General features: G+C 40.6%; 1 pseudogene across 1 annotated transcript in view; it reads right to left on the bottom strand.

Annotated features, from left to right (window-relative positions):
• The window catches only part of LOC311254865 (engulfment and cell motility protein 2-like), a 14,837-nt pseudogene extending 3,225 nt beyond the window's left edge, over window positions 1–11,612 (bottom strand). The window contains exons 1-7 of the transcript XR_014624881.1: window positions 11,421–11,612; window positions 4,856–4,925; window positions 4,128–4,226; window positions 3,034–3,074; window positions 1,893–1,965; window positions 1,749–1,799; window positions 196–364 (exon numbers count right to left, since the gene is read on the bottom strand). The product of XR_014624881.1 is annotated as an engulfment and cell motility protein 2-like (transcript). The remainder of the gene's footprint in view (window positions 1–195; window positions 365–1,748; window positions 1,800–1,892; window positions 1,966–3,033; window positions 3,075–4,127; window positions 4,227–4,855; window positions 4,926–11,420) is intronic.

Here is an 11,612-nt window from a genome sequence, read left to right as displayed (position 1 = left end):
GAAGGAAGCAAAGAGCAATTAGTGCGGCCCGTTTCACACCATCTGTCCTGGACAGTCCTAACCAGATTCAGCCTCCCCCTCAGTTGCATGGCTTTAATCATTCACAGTACATTCACATTCACATTCACAGCAGCATGAGCCTGGTGTAGAACTTGCAAACATCATCGCCATCAGAAAAAATAATTTAGTGCTCACTGGGTGCCACTCTCGACCAGACGTGCCAGCGTCCCGATGCCCTCCATATTGATGAACTCTGTGGCGAAGGTTGGGTCTGCGGACAGCTTGGCGAGCTCCTTTAGAGCCTCGAGGCGAGCGTCGATACCATGGATTGGATCCTCTCCAGGAGCTGACGAGCAGCACGGGCCTATGAGCCAGAGAAAAACACATCTTTCCCATGATCAGTTTACCTCACCCACAAGTTCACTGAATTATGAAAGACTCATGGAAAAGTTCTTACTAACGGTTTGTTGTTGTATTTAGGGCTCACATATTTACATACTAACATAAGACTCAGAGGCACCGGTGACTTACGTTGAGATTATAAAACATGGCCATGGAGGAGCAAAATAACAGCACGTTTGTCTGCACAGAGGTGATGTCATGATGATCCTAACAAGTCTTCCCGAATGCTCAAATTATATCTACAGCTTCAGGAAACATCCCTCCCATACATGTACATGGTTATCTGTTTAACAACATAGCAAGGGGGTGAATGCAGAGTTTCTCACTTCTAGCCAAATGAGGGATAGGAGGAAAATAGGTCACAGACACTAAGTCTGCTAACATAGATAGATCGAAGGCCTCTTTACGAGTTTGCGCAAACAGTCAGCTTTGCCTTGGCTTGGTTCGTCAGACATCTGTTCTGTAGACATATCTACAGTAGCTTTGAATATCACTATCCTCATCCAGACTTTAAAGTCTGTACAGGAAAGGTTTGACCTCGTATGAGGACAGAATGACCTGGGAGAATCATATTTTTGACGGGTTGGCAATGAGCCTCAGTAATCAACTGTCTTACAAAGTGGACCTTTAAAGCTTATCTTATGTGTTGTCACAAAGACGGGTTTTCTTCTCCTTTTGCATTCAGGATCATTTTTGGTTTAATTAATATGATGAGACTACAATCTATTAAAAAAAGAAGCACAAATAACACGGTTTACTATGTAAAGGCAGGTGGGCTTCAACTCGACATGTTAAAGAAGCCTATATGATACAAATTATACCTGCCTTCATCCAAAATATTTCACTGTGTTTAGATGACTATAAAATGTGAGCAAAAGAGAACTTCAATATAAAACATAAAGGACTCTATTGTTGGAAATATAGACACACAGCGTTAAGACAAGCTCAACTACTTTAAAAACGATTGGCCAAAGTTGAACTAGGCAGTCAGTGTGTAAGCTGTGATAGCTTGTTCAACAGTGCACTGAGTAGGACGTCTGGTGTTTCGGTGGTGGAGGCGTGAGGTGCACCCACTGTGCACTTGGAGACAGGGTGGGATTAGTGAGAATATATTATCATACATTATCACTGTGTGTTAAAATGCTGGTATAAAATCCACTCATTTCATTCTTTTAAAAAAGCAGTGCTCTCGTATCGAGTACAGACAAGCGTTTATCGAGAAGAAATTTGCAAAACGCACGACAAAATAAGAGTAAAATTTGAGTGAGGTGCCAAAATACACATCAATTAGTCACTGAAGAAATAGAGAAGACTCAACTGAACGGGAACAAACAAAGGTGACTCACAGGTGAAATGGCTAATCGAAGGATGGTCCCGTTCTTGATATCACCACGGCTCTAAAAGATAAGAAAACATGAATGTTTCTGCACGCTCAACACTGATTTACAATGCCATTGACACAAGCTTAGGAAGAAAACAGTGATGCTCACCTGCTCTGTGATGTAAAGCTGAGGGCCGTCAGCGTAACGCAGAGCAAACTGCTCTGAGCCGGACAGAGACCAGCTGAGGACAGAGAGAAAAAAGTCTGTTAAGAAGTAAAAATTCAATAAATCAAGTGTTAGACTCCTACTAAAGAAGAAGCAGTGGGGCATAAAGTAAACTTTGTTTGGTGTTTTACTGCAGCACTCTCTAGTATGCAAGAACAAAACGGTGCTGAAACTCAGCTCGCTCCCTCCAGCATTTACACAAGTGGCAAAACTGAGAGATTGTGGAGGAGAATTATTCAGTGGGTGTTAACAGTGAAGTGATAGGGATTTTCAGTTTCAAATGGAAAAAGGGAGGCAGTGGGTAGATGCAGCCACGAGGTGGACGGGCCAGATGAAATCCTGCAATATTCATCCCTGAAGCAAAAGCAAAAGAGCACCCGAAATCACAGTTTAAGACTAAAGGAGAAATGATAGAAGGTTAAAATGAAAAAAAATGGGAGAGGATGGTTATGTAAGGTGTCAACAGTCAGCTCGTATCCTTGAGTGCTGTGTGTCTACACAACTATGCACCAACTGTGAACGGTTATTACAAGGTAGATTTAATGTAAGAACAGGTATCACAGGCAGTCTTTCTTCTCCCTACACATGCTGTTGTTTTGACAGAACCAGCAGATAGCACAGCCACCTCTAAATAAACAAGTTCAACAGGCGTTTATTGCATATAATAATATTAGGAGTGATAAACAATAACTCAAAGCGTCAGTAGAGTTCCTCTGGGTTTGAAGATTAAGACACTTCTTTGCTGATTTATGGCAAAGAGCAAAGGGTCGGGCTGCTGTCCTTCTTTCAGAGCTTTAAATGTTTTTTTGCAATGACAGCTGGAGGCAACACGTAACCAAAGATATCACTTTCAACGTTTTACATCATTTGCAGCTGAAGCCAAAGAAAAAATGTTTACTCTCCAAACTGTAACATACACGTCAGTATTCATTTCAATTGTGTTCTTGTTTGTCTGCAATTATAGCTGCTTCCTATACGTGACCTAAATAAAACCTCTATTCAATCATTTGGTGAAGGAACAAGAAAGTCATTAAAAATGATCAGGAAAGTCTTCAAATATTAAGGTAATAAAGCTAATGCTTACCCATCACATACTTCCCGAATTATTGAGGACAAAGGCCTTTTCTGCAAACAGACAAAACACATTGCAAACTTACAACATCAAAACATAGATTAAAACATAGTTACAGTGCTTAAGAATCATGAGATACAGGTGAAATAGTAAAAGAAAGCAGGGCTACACAGTCACTTGAAATCTTAACATTAATCCTAAAAGTGAAGAGAAAAGGGATAACAGAAATGTGTTCTCCTTTTGTGGAGTTAACTAATAGCCAAGCAGCAGCGTTTTAAACAGGTTGATGGCAAGAGATGGTTTAAGGGGTGATACTGGCAGGGGCAATCAGCAGGATTTCAGACTTGGAATCCTTTAGTGTCAGTAAGTTGTGTGACATCCAGCACTTAATGTGTGAGAGGCAGGATAACACTCAATTCATCAGGTTGTTTGAATCACTGGGGACATAAAGTTAAGTATCGTCCTTGTTGGAGTCGGTTTCAGATAATACGACCGAACGGAAGCATGTGACTAGACAGCAACAAGGGGCCTGGGATTGACCCTTGGGGGATGCCACGGAAAGGAGAGGGTTTAGCCAATTAAAACAGTGAAACTTCTGTTAGTGCGGTAGAAGAAGAACCATTTTAATGCTCAGCCCTTAATGCCAACCCATTGTTCCATGTGGCTGATTAAAACTGAGTGGTCCACTGTGTCAAAAGTTGAACCAAGATCGAGGAGGATTAAATTGAGGAGTCTCCAAACAGTAGCAGCAAGTCATCTGATACCTTTACCAGAGGAGTTTCTGCACTGCGGTGAACTTGAAACCAGACTAACATTCTTTAAAGTTGTTATGGTTATTCATAAAAGAAATTAATTATGACTGTTCTAAAATGTTAGTCCCTCTGCCATGTTTTTAAATTGTATTTCATTACAATCTATTGTATTTCTCATTAAGAGTTACTCATTATGGCAGCCACTAAGGTATTTACACTACATTCAAAACAAATTAAAGCTGCATAATTCATTAAACAATCATATTACTCTCTGAAGGTTCAGCCACCGACAGCTAGCAGAAGTCGAGGCAAACTGGAGATGTACTTAATGTCATGTTTAATGCAAACACAGACCTGGTCCATCTCTATAAGCTGAGCATTAGCACCAGGCCATTCAATAGCCACCTTCACGATGTCAACAGGGGGCGGCATGGCTGTTTTTATCGTAGCACCCTGCAGAAGAAAAAATAAATGAGTTTTTCTTCCAGTACGGCTGTCCATCAGAATCAACTGAAAACACAACACATATGAACATTGAATCACCTTTAAAAGTGCTACAGTACATGTAAGAATTGGCCACCTGTCGAGTTCATACTCCAAACAAACAGGGGGCAGCATATCACCAGAATCACCACAAACTGCTTCTAACTGTAGCTGCCGTGAGCTAGTTAGCTCAGTTAGCCATGCAGCTAGCGCTCCTATTAGCTGACTCTGCACTGAGGGGGAGTGTTGGTGTTGTTTACAAAGTGTCTAAGGGATAGCTAGTTAGCATGTTAACGACAGAAGATATCACTGCAATATAATACAGTACCTAAAGGAGATGTCTTTGACATTACATCAAAACTGTCATTTCTTCTTATTTTGTTAATTTATGAATGTATTAAACTAAAATGATTACATATTGCACCTTTAAATGCCATTAAAATGTTAAATGATGATAACTTACCTATTCAGACTGTGAGTATTATTAAATTACTCTGCACTCCTACAGTATGTCAAAATGTTTGGACCCTCGCTGCGTTTCTGGTTTTCAGTCTGATTGATTAACTTCAGAATAATATGAACTTATTGTAATACATCACCGAATGGAGAAGTGTTGAGGGGGTCAGTCACTCTCACAGCTCTGCTGTTTAAACCACTGTGTCAGCTCCTCTGTGAACACACAAACCCACACAGCCGTCATTGTCAGTACAAAACCTTGTTTTCCTTAAAGCCCCAAAGATCCAGTTTTGCGCCACCCCTGCATTTTTTCCTCCTCTGAACTCAATCTGTCAGTGAACAGATCAATAAGCATGACTGTTTTACAAAACCACACACACACACACACACACACACACACACACACACACACACACACACACACACACACACACACACACACACACACACACACACACACACAGATCTTGACTGGGCCAAGCCTTCTGCCTACAAGGCTCTGGGTTTGCTGCACATCGTTGCCTTCGAAATGTAATTATTATTGCCAGTCAGAATATCTTCTCATTTCTTTCGTGTTACACATTTCTAAACCAACTTTTTTGACGTTCCACTTGTAAGTGTCCAACCAAAATAGTTTTGTTCCGGTCCTTGCTGTATCGGGTACAGATTTATGAAGCTGAACTGTGTTTCTGTTGTGGAGAACTAGAAAGACACAACTTAGTATGAAACACAGCTCTTTCATTGTGGGACTTGTCATTAAATAACTGTGAAGTAAAGTCTGTGCATTTATTTTGCTCATCACACACATACATCGTATTTGTTGGCTGATAACAAACAACTGCAGCACCAAAATGCCAAAGACATGTTTGTGGTCTGTTGGAAACAAATGTGTCTGTTAGTCCACCAAACAGCAGTGACAAGTTAATTTTTCAACTGTAAAATGTCACTACTTTTTAAAAAGAAGTTTATAACGTGCAGTTTATGCACACCTGAGCTCTGACAAGATTTGTTAACATTGTAGACTTTCTCCCTCCTCTCAGAATCCTTGAGGAACATGTAGCACAATTTTCTTGCGTTTCTGCAGATTTTTGCCAGCGTTGTGTGGAGTGGCACAGCTGTGTGTGTTGTTGGCATGCATATCAGCTATGTGATGTGTCCGTGGCACATCTGAATGCAGCTGGACCGGTCATTCTATCTTATTCGAGGAAATAGTGCGCATTTTGATGCACAGATAAGCACCTGTTATCCAGAACAGATACTTCAATTCAATTGTATGCCACCAGTGCCAGGCTCTTTCAGTAGTACACAGACTTGTTTAGTTTTGTACACACCAAACTGGTCGTCTATGAAAACGCTACCAAAAACGTCAGGTAGCCACTGCCTGCATCACCTCCTTTCTAACGGGTCTCCTAAAATTAGCTCCTGAACCATGATGTTTTTATTTCCAACAGAGAAAGGACTGCGGTTGTGATACATACAGGGTGACGGAGCAGAAACATGGCTGCCTTTTTTTTATGGTTAATTCTGATTGTAGCAGACAGGAAACAACAAGTGTGTTGAAGCGTCTTATACGAACCATTGATTGAAAATATGAGCAGCATAATTATGCACGGACCAGATACGTGAATTCACTTCAGAAAGGAAAACACTGGCCACATATTTGTGCAGTATAAAAGATACACAGATGGATAATATGGGTAGTGTAAAGTTGCTGCTGGTATTTTGGTGCAGGTCGAGGCTTTTCATTGGTATTCTAGAGATCTAATGATAAACTTGTCAGTAATTCATTTTGATCATCAGCTGACTTAATGCACAGAACGAAGAGACTTAAGAAGAAGAGACAGAGAGAACTGCCACCTAATGCATTGGAGGGTTCAGATGCTGCACTTGTGAGGTCAATGAAAGCAATTTGGCTACTTATTCCCTTCTCTATTTATCGGCTATAAAATTTATTGATACCCATAATTAGCAAATTATATAAATTTCCCAATATTACATATATACAGTATTGTATATCGTACATGCCTTAAATAAGCGCCATTTGGGATCACCAAACTTAATAATACAGGGTCCAAAGATTTATTACAAATAAATTTGAGGAATGAATTCATCAATAAATTGTATGTAGCATATACCCACAAAACTGTGCAGGGATAGTGACAAATCAGAACAAAATGGAAATAAAGGACTGACCATCTGCTCTGATATTTAACTGCTAACTCTACATATTTATACTAATTACATTTTTACAACCATTTCATTCACATCATTGCAAAGGCACACTACCATATTATTTACCCAGAAACTTTGCTTATTTCAGAAGCCAAATTATCTCAAATTTAACACTAAGTCTTGCTAGTGCACTGATTTGCAACGAGAGGAGCAACGGCAGTGACCGCTCTTTGGCAGCAGAAAGACATCTTTCTCTCTGTTCTGACATGAAGTGAGCATAGAAAGGTGACCAACAGACTTCGCTGGTGATTGGAAGAAAGTGGTAAAGAAGAAAAAAGACAATGCCGTTCTCCAAATGGCTCTTTACATTCAGGACACTTTCAGATACTAAACACTTTGTGTGGCTTACAGCTGCTTGTTTGAAAAGACATCTTGATCATTCCGGGTGAAACAAACCAACCTGAGCCAGCCTAAACGAAAGACGTCATCCCTGGATATTTAACCGTGTTGTAGTGAATTTGTAAGGAGCTTGAATGTTTGTTTGATTCTATAAATATGTTCGCCTGCCAGTTTACATCAGCAGTGGCTCTGACGTCTGATGCCAGTGTCCTTTGATCTCAGAAAATAAAGGATATTTTGCTCTCAAACACAAGTTTATTCTTCTGACATGACAGGCTCTGACTCCCTGTGATGAAAACATTTCAATGTTGGAATAAAAATTGAGGCTGTGGTACTATGAATAATAAACCAAGCCTGAATCTTTTTATCTCGACGACTTAGAACCACGGGGACGTTGCACTGAATTTTTCACACAATTTGTCACAAATCAAGACGGATTAACCGACTGAGATAGGGTGATCTATTATTATGCGATTAACATCAACTACAATAAATAAAGGTGGATTCTGCAAATGATACAGAGTGAAAACTGCCAATCAAATTCAGATTCTAACCAGCCATCTGCACGAGGAACGGCACCGCCTCCGCATGTTCAAGCGGACTGTCAATCACCTCACATAATGTGTGATCTCTGAGCCTGCCCTGCTGGAGAAGTTTGCTCTGGTACAAAGACGAACATAATTTGAGAAGGTTTTCCACAAGTTCTGGTACAAATCTACATTTTTCTGCACTGACATTTAGTTTAAGATTTGCACAATGTTAAGCAGTGTTAAGGTACAGTATGTTGTTGTCAATATGCAACACAGTTGTTTTCCCCAGCTGTTCACATATAATTGTGCAGTATGTAGGACTATTGACATTTATGATTCATCATCTATTAACTGAAACATATTAGAGCCTGACCGATATATCAGTTGGCTGATATTGATCATAGATGTATCGGTATCAGCATATATGGTGTCCTATATGCGCTGATATGAAAACTTCTTTTTTTTTTGCAGAAAGAGATGTTAGGGGTGATTTATAATTATTAAATACGCAGTGAAGTTTATTGTTTCAGTGCACTGGTCATTTAAGACAAAAAAGTTTATTGTTAAACAGTCAAATGTCCTGCCTGCATTACACATACAAGTGTTTAATGAACACATTTGAAGAATCATTGCAAAAAATGTGTGAGCATTGGCCAATACATCGATTTTGGAATATTTTACTAAATCTAACTAACTAATTTTTTTCACTACAAATAATGAGTCATGCTTATTTGTCTAAAACACTCACAAAAGTAATTAAATGTTCAATTCCTCGAGAGTGCAGCTGAAAATCAAAGTTCAGGTTTGACTTTCCAACATTACCATGTCGTCAATTGTGAAGAACATCAATAAGACGATTAAAAGGAGATATAGGTGTATTTTGTTTTTCATGTACATGCTACTTGAAAATATTCCAAGTTCACTTTAAATTGTGTAATCCTTCAAATTCTGTTTTCTATCAGAATGCCTGATTATTTCACCAAGCATGCCACACTTGTAGATTAGGGGTGTCGCGTTAAACCGTTATTGACAATAACCGTGATATTTAAAAAATCAAATATCAATATTGTGTTAATAAAACACATATGATAATATCGTGTAAGTAATCCAGCATGTCTTGAATCTTTTGGATTCTTTTCATCTTCCCTCCCGTCACAGTCGGTGGCCGTTACGCACCTTAAAGCTGGTTGCTACCCGCCATAAAAATAACAAAACTGGAAGCTGGAATATTTTTCCTCAGATTTTCTATAGCTTTCGCAATAATATCGTTAGCGTGAAGTCTTTTGGCAAAGATAAACGTGTAGTGAAAATCTGACAGCCCTACAATAGATGAAAGTGGAGCTCTACCATTATTCACTCATGACTTTCACAGAACTACTGAAGGGAGCACGGAGTAAATTAGAAAAGGTCACCAAGTAATCTGACTTGTATCAACCCGCCAGCGAGGAATCACAACACTGTCAGGTCCCTGCTGCAGCTCACAGAGGCCACGACAGAACTTAATGGAAAAACTCACATGTTAAGCACAACGAGTGATGAGTCAAGAGCTGAAAGCCGAGCAAAAGAAAAGGCTACTAAATGATGACAAATCACCATACAAGAGAATTAAGACTATAAGCCATACAAGGCATTTCTTTAGGTTTGAAAGCCAGTTACCACAACATCTGACCCAAAACTATCCTAAAGTTGTGTATGTTTTTAGTCGATCTTTTGGGATATCCTGTAAAACGTGGCTGCGGCAGTTTTGTTTGACATCTGTAACCATTTCTACTTTTCACTATAGAGAACTAGGAAACTTTTGCAACAGGTACTACCTCAATATAGCAAATGAACAGGCAACATTGTAGCCACATATACACCAAGTGGACAGAAACCAGGTGTGCACTGCAACGTAATTCAGCTTCTTAGTGGGAAAAGCACAGGTGTTAGTGATAATATCAATGATGGCTCTGTTCTTTAAGTCTTGACAGTGTGACGGTGAGCCAGCATGCACGATACCAGCACCCTGAAGAGAAAGAAGCTGAATGAATTCAGCCATGATCACTTTTATCATTCACAGCTCAGCTTTTCCTGTGTTGGCTGTCTATGATGGAGAGGAGTAGTCTCACATCCTCCTGGATCCATTCTCTTCGTATTTATGTTTACAGTTTATCTATAACGTTGTCATCCTGATTGTCCACACTGTGATTTTACTGTGTTGATCTATTCTGCACACACATGATTTATTGCATTTCTGCACGTCATAGAGGAGAGATGCTCTCCCCCTCAGGTTCCTTTCATAGTTCTGCCTGTAAAAGGGATTTTGGGAAAATGTGATCTTATCTGAATTGGGTGTGTCATATCCTGTACAGATTGTAAAGCCCCTTGAGGCAAATTTGTGATATTGGCCTGTATAAATCAAATTTCCTTCACTTGACCCAGTGCCAGGGTGGAACGGGGATGTTTGCTGACGACAGCTGCAGAAGTGATGGGAGCTGTTTTCCATCTTTGATACTGTTTTTGTCTGGTTTCCTCCCTGCAGCCCAGTCACCTCCCTGGTATCAGACTGGTATCAGACTGGTATTAGACTGTTACTGGGCTGCTGCACTGGGAGGTTTTCACTTATTTAGCCGCACGCGCTGTGGGGCTGCTGGTAGCATAGCAACAGCAGCATGAAAGGAAACCCACAGTGAGCCTGAGAAGACTCCCAACTTCTTCTTCTTGTGTCCCCCACTCCACTTCACACCGCGACCCGGATGTTTCTGACGCCATTTTACTTTTCCTATAATGTGGTTTGGGGGCTCCTGTCTGCGCTGCCTCAAATAAAACATCCACACATGTGAAGCGTCTAACTTTTAGAGTAGCTAGTTAGCTAGGCTAACTAGTTGAATATGCGGACTGGCGCCCCCTCTGGTTACACGATGCTTATTAAGAGGGTGACTGCTCTGTCAGTGGAGAAAAAAAACATGGAAAATAAAAATGACTGAACACGACAAAATGATTTAATCAAAACAAATTGACAGTCTTTCAACATGTCTCATCAACAGTCATCCGCTTGCGTGTTAGGAGATGGACCGTTTGCTGCCATGACTATTACCCAGACGTCTGCAGTCTCTGTTCATACCAATGTCAATACACTATACTTCTACCAGGAGCCTCAACATAACTTATAAAAAGGTTTAAAGGCCTGATTATAGGTGATCGATCAGGCCAGGCTGGAGCTATTGTAACCAGGGGGGAGCCCACAGACTGATGCAGCAACGGCTGAACAAATGCAACCCAGTGATGTTTAGCGAGATCAATCACAACTCGTAATATTACCGATACACGAAACAGCGGCAGCATTAGCTCTCGTTAATCTCTGTATAAAAGTGACACCAAACAGCAAACTCACTCGCTATTACAGTCAGTGGCAGCGTTATTCCTCAAAAGGCGGCTAATGTTATTCAGTCATCAGTCCCCGTCTGCTCCTCCATTGCAGTCAGTCAGGATGCAGCCTCTCTCTCTCTCGACTCTCTCGGCCGATGTTCAGATGATGTCCTGATGCTTTCTGCCTCTACTTTAAACGCCTGTATGATTTTCACTGTAAGCTACTTAACTGCTAATGTCGGTGCTCAGTGTTACTCACCCTGTGACTGGGCCATCGATGATGCTCTCAGTATCCCCCTCTCTCCCTCTCAAGTGAAGCACTTTTGGAAAGGAGACACGTTTCCACGCCTTGTAGGCGGGACACGATGTAAATGTCACCATCTGCAAATGAGGCAGGCCCTTCATCTCTATCATCCTTCACACTCAACCTGACATCTTCCTCAAATACAGT

The sequence above is a fragment of the Pagrus pagrus genome, assembly GCF_965226575.1.
Source record: "Pagrus pagrus genome assembly, chromosome: 3".
NCBI classification, from domain to species: Eukaryota; Metazoa; Chordata; class Actinopteri; order Spariformes; family Sparidae; genus Pagrus; species Pagrus pagrus.
Note: the sequence above shows the minus strand (reverse complement) of the source record. Positions and strands in the feature narration are given on the sequence as shown.